Source organism: Phycodurus eques, chromosome 14 (assembly GCF_024500275.1).
Source record: "Phycodurus eques isolate BA_2022a chromosome 14, UOR_Pequ_1.1, whole genome shotgun sequence".
Lineage (NCBI taxonomy): Eukaryota > Metazoa > Chordata > Actinopteri > Syngnathiformes > Syngnathidae > Phycodurus > Phycodurus eques.
The window spans coordinates 14,766,126-14,774,764 of NC_084538.1; positions in this window are offsets into that span (position 1 = coordinate 14,766,126).

The window sequence follows — 8,639 nt, forward strand, 5'->3', positions numbered from 1 at the left end:
AAATAGTGGGTTTAATGAGAGATGCAGAATGGGGAGTAGAAATAGATAAATGTAATGGAAAAGCAGATACAAGGACATAACAGACAATTTTACATCAAGGAACACTAGCGAAATAATTGTACAATATAATCCTTACCATAAAAGATGGAAACGAAGCCAAAAATTGTTGCAACAATGTTCCCATCAGTTTTGTCATTTGTGCAACACAAGATTAGTTTTTTAATTCAGTTTGTTTCCTTTACTCTAAATATTCTTTGCTGTAGCTGTGACAGCTTATTCTGTATTTATTACTCAATACATTTTAAAGAATATATGGTCTGTTTTGTGTGTGTGTGTGTGCGCGCACGCCTGCACACTCTTGTGAACAAAAAACAACAAATGTGTGAAAAAAACCCAAATTAGACTAATACAGCCCTCCCCCTTACTACAAATGCTAAAGATGCTTGGTACTCTCTGTAGTTGTGTAAATAAGTGTCTGGCCGTCATATTAACAAATATGGCTTTCATCACATGATATGTTGCAATTATGTATCAGAAGTCTTTCAGCGTTTGCATGGTTTAGTGCTCTTTGATGCCCGTCTTTGTGTACCAACATGGAGCTGTAAAAGAATGACTTTCTATTTTAATTTCCAGTTGATTAGCTACGGTTGAGGACAAAAACGGCAAACATGCAAGCCGTTGGAGACGCACAGTAAAAATGTAAAAGGCTGGGAATTAGAATCACAGGAGAAAAGCATGGCCTGGGGAGAAGCATCATGTAATGTGCTTTCGCATATCCGCCCATCACTTTCTCATTTGTGCCATTTAGATATACACAGAATTATTTACACCTTCAAGGCAATTCCACTGAACTGCACATCAGTCAATTAGTAAATCAGAAATGTTCTGTGATTCCATTTGAGCGTGCAGTCCTTGGCTCCCTCTGGTCCCACCCTTTTAGTCTTCCATCCTGACAGTGACAAATTACTCCTCTGCTTGGCGAGATTGAAAATTAAAAGCATTTAAAGTTGCTCATGCATTTATGCTAATGAGAAATTCAGATATGATTTGCATGCGAAAGAGGCTAGTCTCAGAAGTCCTCAATGCCCCCGCCACCTCCCAGCTCTTCATTTCTATCGGCTCTTGTTTTCTTTTCTTATGTGAGTAAAGAACATGTAATTTGTAAACAAAATATGATGTTCTTTATCACCATGTTTTATTACATACAGGAAATTGCAATATTGCCTTGTAGAGGGTCTTCCCCCCCCCCCCCCCCCTTGATGGTGAGCAGTTATTGGCCACCACTCAGTCAAAGTGGGTCATTGTGTCTGCCTTTTTTAAACACCACATAAAAGGAGCACTCACTTCAGACATTATGACATTGCACAGTTACCTCTCAGCTGCTCTCCTCACTATTTTCAAATGGCGGAAAGATGTACAGTATTACATCAACTCACAGGCCACATCATTAGGTACACCTACAGAATTAAATGCAGGCAGTGGTGGTTTCTGTTATGTGCAATATGTATGGTTGCACTGGTTGGCCGTACGAGGGAACCCCCCCCCCCCCAAAAAAAATAAATTCTACGAGATAGCTTGGCATCAAGAAATCTAAACCATTGTTTTGTATGAGTAGTGCCCCCTTGTGGAGACATTTGAAAGGGTCTTTAATGATTTTGCATAATGCGTTAGTTAATACATGACCTTTTCCAAAACTGCTTGAATACATTTTCCTGAGCTGCGCCTCTTAAGCTTTTCATTGCATCTGTTGGCCTCCAATACATTAAGAACGGCATAAAAAAAATCTATCTTTAAAAAATTTGTTATAATAGTTTGACATGTTTTCACGCCCCAATGCAACATATTGAGAGGTGCTTCTCATAAGGTTGCTACCGTGACTTAGCTTGATGATTATGCGCGCAACTCAAAACACTCGTATCTCAAACCAGCTTTCCCCATTGAAATGATCTCTCCACGTTGTGCTCCTTTTGTTTTATGCAAAAGCATTATGCAATATATTTTTTTTCACAACTACGTTAACTGACAAACTAAGCTGCAGTAATTTGAGTCATTTTGCCCAGAGGATAAAGAATACAGTATATGCTTATGAGTATTGTTATATTGTGTATTGTACGTCTTCGCGTTTCCACTGTTTGTTGTAAATATCTTCTGCTTAAAGGGTTATAACACCGAAACACCTACGGTATTCACTTAGCCCGTCTGATGTTTTGCATTGTGTTAGCATTAAGCTAGTGAATTTTCCCAAGGCAGTTGTTTGTTCTAAATGCACAACCTGGAATTCTTTGTTTTATGCAGTTCTACTGGAAATGGCAATTAACAGAGGGTGAAGCCTTTTTCTAAGAATTGTTCACTGTCTGCCAAACTGCTGCTTGTTGTGAAATGAGTTGAATTGAGTTCACTGACACCATCTAGAGTTAAAATCTTCATTTGAGTCAAAGCAAAAAATCAGCGGAGCAAAGGCTCATATCTCGGGTCACTCGTAAGTCAAGGCGCCCTTGTATTTTGATTACATTAAGGGCTACATTAAAGCCATTATACAGAACAGTCCTTCAAAATCTGATATTAAAATATTCGTTGGGATGAAAATCTCTTTGACATACGAGGAGCAAAGAGTTAAGTGTGCTGATTGGTGTCCTCAATATGATCCCATTCATTTGCTGCAGTGAAAATATCAAAAGCCCACAAGTCTTTAAAGTTGTTTGCACCAGTCGCTAAATGATTGTTACCTTGGAAACAAGATGCATTAATGAAGGTAGAAAATGAAATGGGACTTAATTTGTTCACTCTTCAACGCTGAGGTGAAAAGGATTAGCTTTGATTGAGGTGTGCAATGAGGACGGAAAGCGCTGACATGACACTTGTATTTGTCATTGTGCCGTTTCAAGGAGGATGCTGCAGCAATAATGGATACGAGGTACACAGCAATTAAAAGCAGCCGGATTCATTAATAATTTTTGCATTAATTTTTCAGTGGTAGCTGAAATGATTGCCACCTCACAGAGGCTTTCCAATTATGCTGCTTAATTAGATATGTCAATATAAAGGAAAGATTAAATGTGGGAATACATTAAGGTTGTCAAATATATTTTTAAAAGTTCTGAGCATCACTCATACTGTTTGCTTTACTATGCTTTGCAAGGTTTTAGAAATTAAATTATGAGCCTTGTATGTCAAACTCGGTGATGAGCTCCATCATGAGTTCTGCATTTACAAAGATTATAGTCGTCATTTTTGATTGACCCTGTCAATGGGCTGACTATTTATTTGTTGTTGTTTGCACTGTAATGCGCCATTCTGGGAGTTTTTCCATTTTAATTTAACTATCTAGCTACACGAAAGGGGCAACACTGAGTTTCGATTGTGCAGGTGAATATAATGAAATGTACACTCTTGCGTGCATTCTTGTATGCGTCGTAATCCATGTCAAGTTCTTGTCTAGAGCTACTCCAATACTTGCTGCTTGTGAATCGACGTTAAAGAATACATTTGTCGAAGTTTAACTTCAAGAATACCTGGCATAGAGTATGCCACCTTTCATGTTATCTGCCATTGGCTTGGATGGATGTTTTTAGTTTGAGCCACTTACTGGAAAACACATTTGTTCGCACCTTCCTTGTATAGTTCATCTTAATACTTTGAGGAGAAATTTCAAATTTTCATTTTCAAAACGAAATAAAAATGTCACGCACATTTGGAGCAGTATTTCTGTTAGCAACAGGAGTGTCCACTCTACGTCTGTTCACTCCTGATCCGACCACCACATCTGCCCTCAACCTGCACTTTTGACCCATTCTTATGGCAAACCGACCCAAACCGCACAAATAAAATCAGCAATTCGACCCCACGCACTAATAAATGTCATTTAATGAAACTGATGTCAAGAAAAGTACTTTTGACGCTGCTTTGATTTCAATATCTATGACATAGTGTATGTGTATTCTCTTCAAATCTAGTCCTGTTCAATGTTGCTGCTGACAGACAATTGTGCTGGTCTCTTTTTATTTCCACTTGTATTATTTCACAGCTGGACTGCTGCTGATAAAATGTAAAGGGAGCATGGCTAAAATATATAAACTGGGATGCTGCTTCTTTCCAGAAGGTTTATTTGGAAACCACAGCAGGTTATTGTTGGCCATAACTTACAACAAAAACAAAGCTCCCGTTGTCCCATGTGTCCATCTTCAATTTAGTGCTTTGAACACTCGTGCACAATGTTCACCTTCCTACTTCACCAATTAGCAGCCATCTCTACAGTACTTCTGGAATTTAGGAACACTTCATTCACCATTATGAGCAGACCCAACATTCAATTACCCATAGTTATTACTGCAAACATCAACCAAGACACTTACATTGTTGTGCTTAATTTTATTGTTGTCATTCACCAGTGATCCGACCCCCATATGCTTTGTTCTGCCTTTACTCAAACCCACCAGGATATTAAAACAAAAACCTTCCCACAAATCACCTTTTATGCATGCCACTGTTGCAGGACTCTAGTGTGTATGCTTCCACACATCTCTACATAAGAACATTCTATATCATACACTTCCAAACATTCTGGTTCAAATGCACTCAAGACTTTTATAAAAGACTTGGGGAAGGACATTTGTCCATTTGGGGGGGAAGGACACGTTATTTGTAAATTTCAGGTGTTATGATTCATGTTTCATTCCTCTGTAAGACCAAATCTTTTCATGGGCTAGTGTACTGTACATGCGAGTCACTGACCAGTGGTGGTCTGCGACCACTGAGGATAATTATCATTACAGTGTTTCTGTAGTTGTCTTTTCCTTCATCCTCAATTCCCCCAGTAGGCAAAGTGTAAAAGACCCTTGCGAACCGATGCTGATCCCAGTCCAATACAAAACATGAGTGTGTGCTTCCTTTTTAGCCAGCGGCTACAGATTAGTCGTGAGAGCCAGAGGAACGCTACTGCTCTCTGACAAATGAGAAAAGCCTCAGTGGCCATGGTCAAAGTGACAAGCCAAATGGAAGCAATGCTTCCTGAGGCGGGGGAGAGCAGCTGTGACCAAGGCCTGCAATGCCGCTCTATACGGGGGGAACCTGTGCATGACTCTTTGTGTTGGGTACTGGGTTTTAACCCAGGAGACGCTTGGGATTTTGATGCATTGTGTCATTAACCCAGAGGAAACCCATCAGATCCCCAAGACCATATACAGTTTTGGATTTGTGCTTCGGATATTCAACTTTTTACATCATCATTTGTCTTGTTATTGCACTTCTGATATACCGGTCTTATTCTGAGCACTTTGCTGATAGAAAAATAAACACTGAACTCTGATGGACCCTGCTGCCACTGGTATTGTGACCTGCACTGCATTCCCCAGTGTCGTGTTAGAAAAAACGGTGAAGAGATTGATAAGGGGGATGGAAGGAGGCGAATACATTAAAAGCCATCAGACGAACCATGACTGCTGAACCTGAAATTCTATATGGACATGAGACTATGACACTGACGGTATACCACAGTAACAATTTTTTGGGGTGTTTGTGTGAGGATTTATTTTTTTGGATCAGTTCTTACAGAAGATCATTTGTGAGCTAAGACACTGATGTTGAAACGAGAGGTTGTAGTTTGTCAGAAAGGTCCTCAATAGGGTTGAGGTCACGGTCCAGTGTGTCACCAGTTTTGTGTTCCCAACCATAGTTTGTTTTTAAACCTTGGTGTACTGATAAATTCTGACCTGACTTTCAACAGTCCTATCAAATCAATTACTAAAACTGCCTTCTACCAGCTGAAGAACCTATCCAGAGTGAAGACTTCCATGTGCCAAGCAGACCAGGAGAAGCTCATCAATGCTTTTAAGTCAAGTTGACTTGCCTGTCGTCTTTTGACTGGACTCCTCAAAAAGAGCATTAAACAGCTGGAGCTCATTCAGAAATCTGCAGCTCGTGTTCTGACCAGAACAAAGAAGTCAGCGCATATTACTCCAATTCTAAATTCTCTACACTGGCTCGCAGTAAGCTTTAGATTTTAAAGTTCTGCTACTGGTCTATAAATCACTCAATTGTTTAGATCCTGAATACATGAAATAAATGCTAATGGAATCTAAACCCGGCAGGGCTTTGAGATCGACAGACAAATAGTGGAGAACAGAGTCCAAAGCAAACATGGTGAAGCAGCATTTAGCTGTTATGCTGCACTTTAAACTTTTATGAAAGACTTGGAGGGAAATTTGTGCATCGATTAAAATTAGATTTATTGTGCAGCCCTTCGATACACCTTTTGATGATGATGCTTGAAAGCTGTTTGTTTCTGTTGTATAGATATTGGATTTATAGAAATGTACCATGTTATGTTCCACTTTTCCTGAAATTAATTAGCAGGTTCCTGTGTTGCGTTGCTGTCATTCATTTTAGTTCGCCGGCAAATCAGTCATAGCTTTTGTGACTTTATTTGAAAGACTGGAAAGGCCTTTTGGGATTTCATTGAATTAATCACAACATTCTTAAATGTTTTGTGATTCTGATGAAATTGGTAATCAGTGCATGATAATGAAGAGTCGTGATAGATTCACAGAGAGTTCATTTCAAGGAAAATATCCTTTGGCCTCCTTGCACTCTGAACAACGTGTGACTTAATTAGATAATTAGCCTGATTGAGGAGCTTCAGAATTCAGCAATCACCAAGCATGTTTTTCATATGTCTATCAGTCCCCTGCTGGGTGCTGACTGTTTTGAGGGTGAAATTATCAACGAACTCATCAGTCATGCTACTTGACTTTGAAGTAGGAAATTATGTCATTAAACAGACATTGGAAAACCCTTAAAGACCAACACTGAGTCTTTTGTGCATGGAACCACTGAAGGGGAGAGACATTTTCCAAAATAGTCTTCTTTTCCTTTCGGCTTGTCCCTTTTTAGGGGTTGCCACAGTGCGTCATCCTTTTCCATGTAAGCCTATCTCCTGCATCCTCCTCGAACGCCAACTGCCCTCATGTCTTCCCTTGCGACATCCATCAACCTTCTCTTTGGTCTTCCTCGAGCTCTCTTGCCTGGTAGCTGCATCCTTCTACCAATATACTCACTATTTCTCCTCTGGACATGTCCAACCCATCGAAGTCTGCTCTAACTTTGTCTCCAAAACATCGAACCTTGGCTGTCCCGCTGATGAGCTCATTTCTAATTTTAGCCAACCTGGTCACTCCGAGAGCGAACGTCAACATCTTCATTTCTGCCGCCTCCAGCTCTGCTTCCTGTTGTCTCTTCAGTGCCACTGTCTCTAATCCGTACATCATGGCTGGCCTCACCACTGCTTTATAAACTTTGCCCTTCATCCTAGCAGAGACTCTTCTGTCACATACCACACCTGACACCTTCCTCCACCCGTTCCAACCAGCTTGGACCAGTTTCTTCACTTCCTGACCAAACTCACAATTGCTCTGGACTGTTGACCCCAAGTATTTAAAGTCCTCCAGCTTTGCTATCTCTTCTCCCTGTAGCCTCACTCTTCCCCCACCACCTCTCTCATTCATGCACATATATTCTGTCTTACTTCGGTTAATCTTCATTCCTCTGCTTTCCAGTGCATGCCTCCATCTTTCTAACTGTTCCTCCACCTGCTTTTACTGCAGATCACAATGTCATCTGCAAACATCATGGTCCACGGGAATTCCAGTCTAACCTCATCTGTCAACCTATCCATCACCACTGCACATAGGAAGGGGCTCAGGGCTCATCCCTGATACAGTCCACCTCCACCGTAAATTCGTCTGTCAAACCTCACCACTATTCTGCTGCCCTCGTACATGTCCTGTTTTATTCTAACATACTTCTCTGCCACTCAAGACTTCTGCATTCAGTACCACAGTTCCTATCTGGGTACTCTGTCATAGGTTTTCTCTAGCTCTACAAAGACACAATGTAGCTCCTTCTGACCTTCTCTTTACTTTTTCATCAACATCCTCAGGGCAAATAATGCATCTGCGGTACTCCTTTCTAGGCAAGAAACCATAGTGTTGCTTGCAAATACTCACTTCCGTCCTGAGTCTAGCCTCCACTACTCCTTCCCTTAACTTCATTGTGTGGCTCATCAACTTTATTCCTCTATAGTTCCCACAGCTCTGCACATCATCCTTGTTCTTAAAATGGGCACCAGCACACTTTTCCTGCATTCTTCAGGCATAGTCTCACGCGCTAGAATTCTATTGAACAAGCTGGTCAAAAACTCACAGCCACCTCTCCTAGATGCTTCCATATCTCCACAGGAATGTCATCAGGACCAAATGCCTTTCCATTTTTCATCCTCTTTAATGCCTTTCTAACTTTCCCCTTACTAATCATTGCCACTTCCTGGTCCACCACACTTGCCTCTTCTACTCTCCCTTCTCTCTCATTTCCCTCATTCATAAACTCCTCAAAGTATTCTTTCCATCTATCTAGCAAACTACTGGCACCAGTCAACATATTTACATCGTTATCCTTAATCACCCTAACCTGCTGCACATCCTTCCCATCTCTGTCTCTCTGTCTGGCCAACCTGTATAGATCCTTTTCTCCTTCTTTAGTGTCCAACCTGGCATACATGTCATCATATGCCTCTTGTTTGGCCTTCGGCACCTTGCCTTTGCCCTATGTCGCATCTTAATGTATTCCTTTCGCCTCTCCTCGGTCTT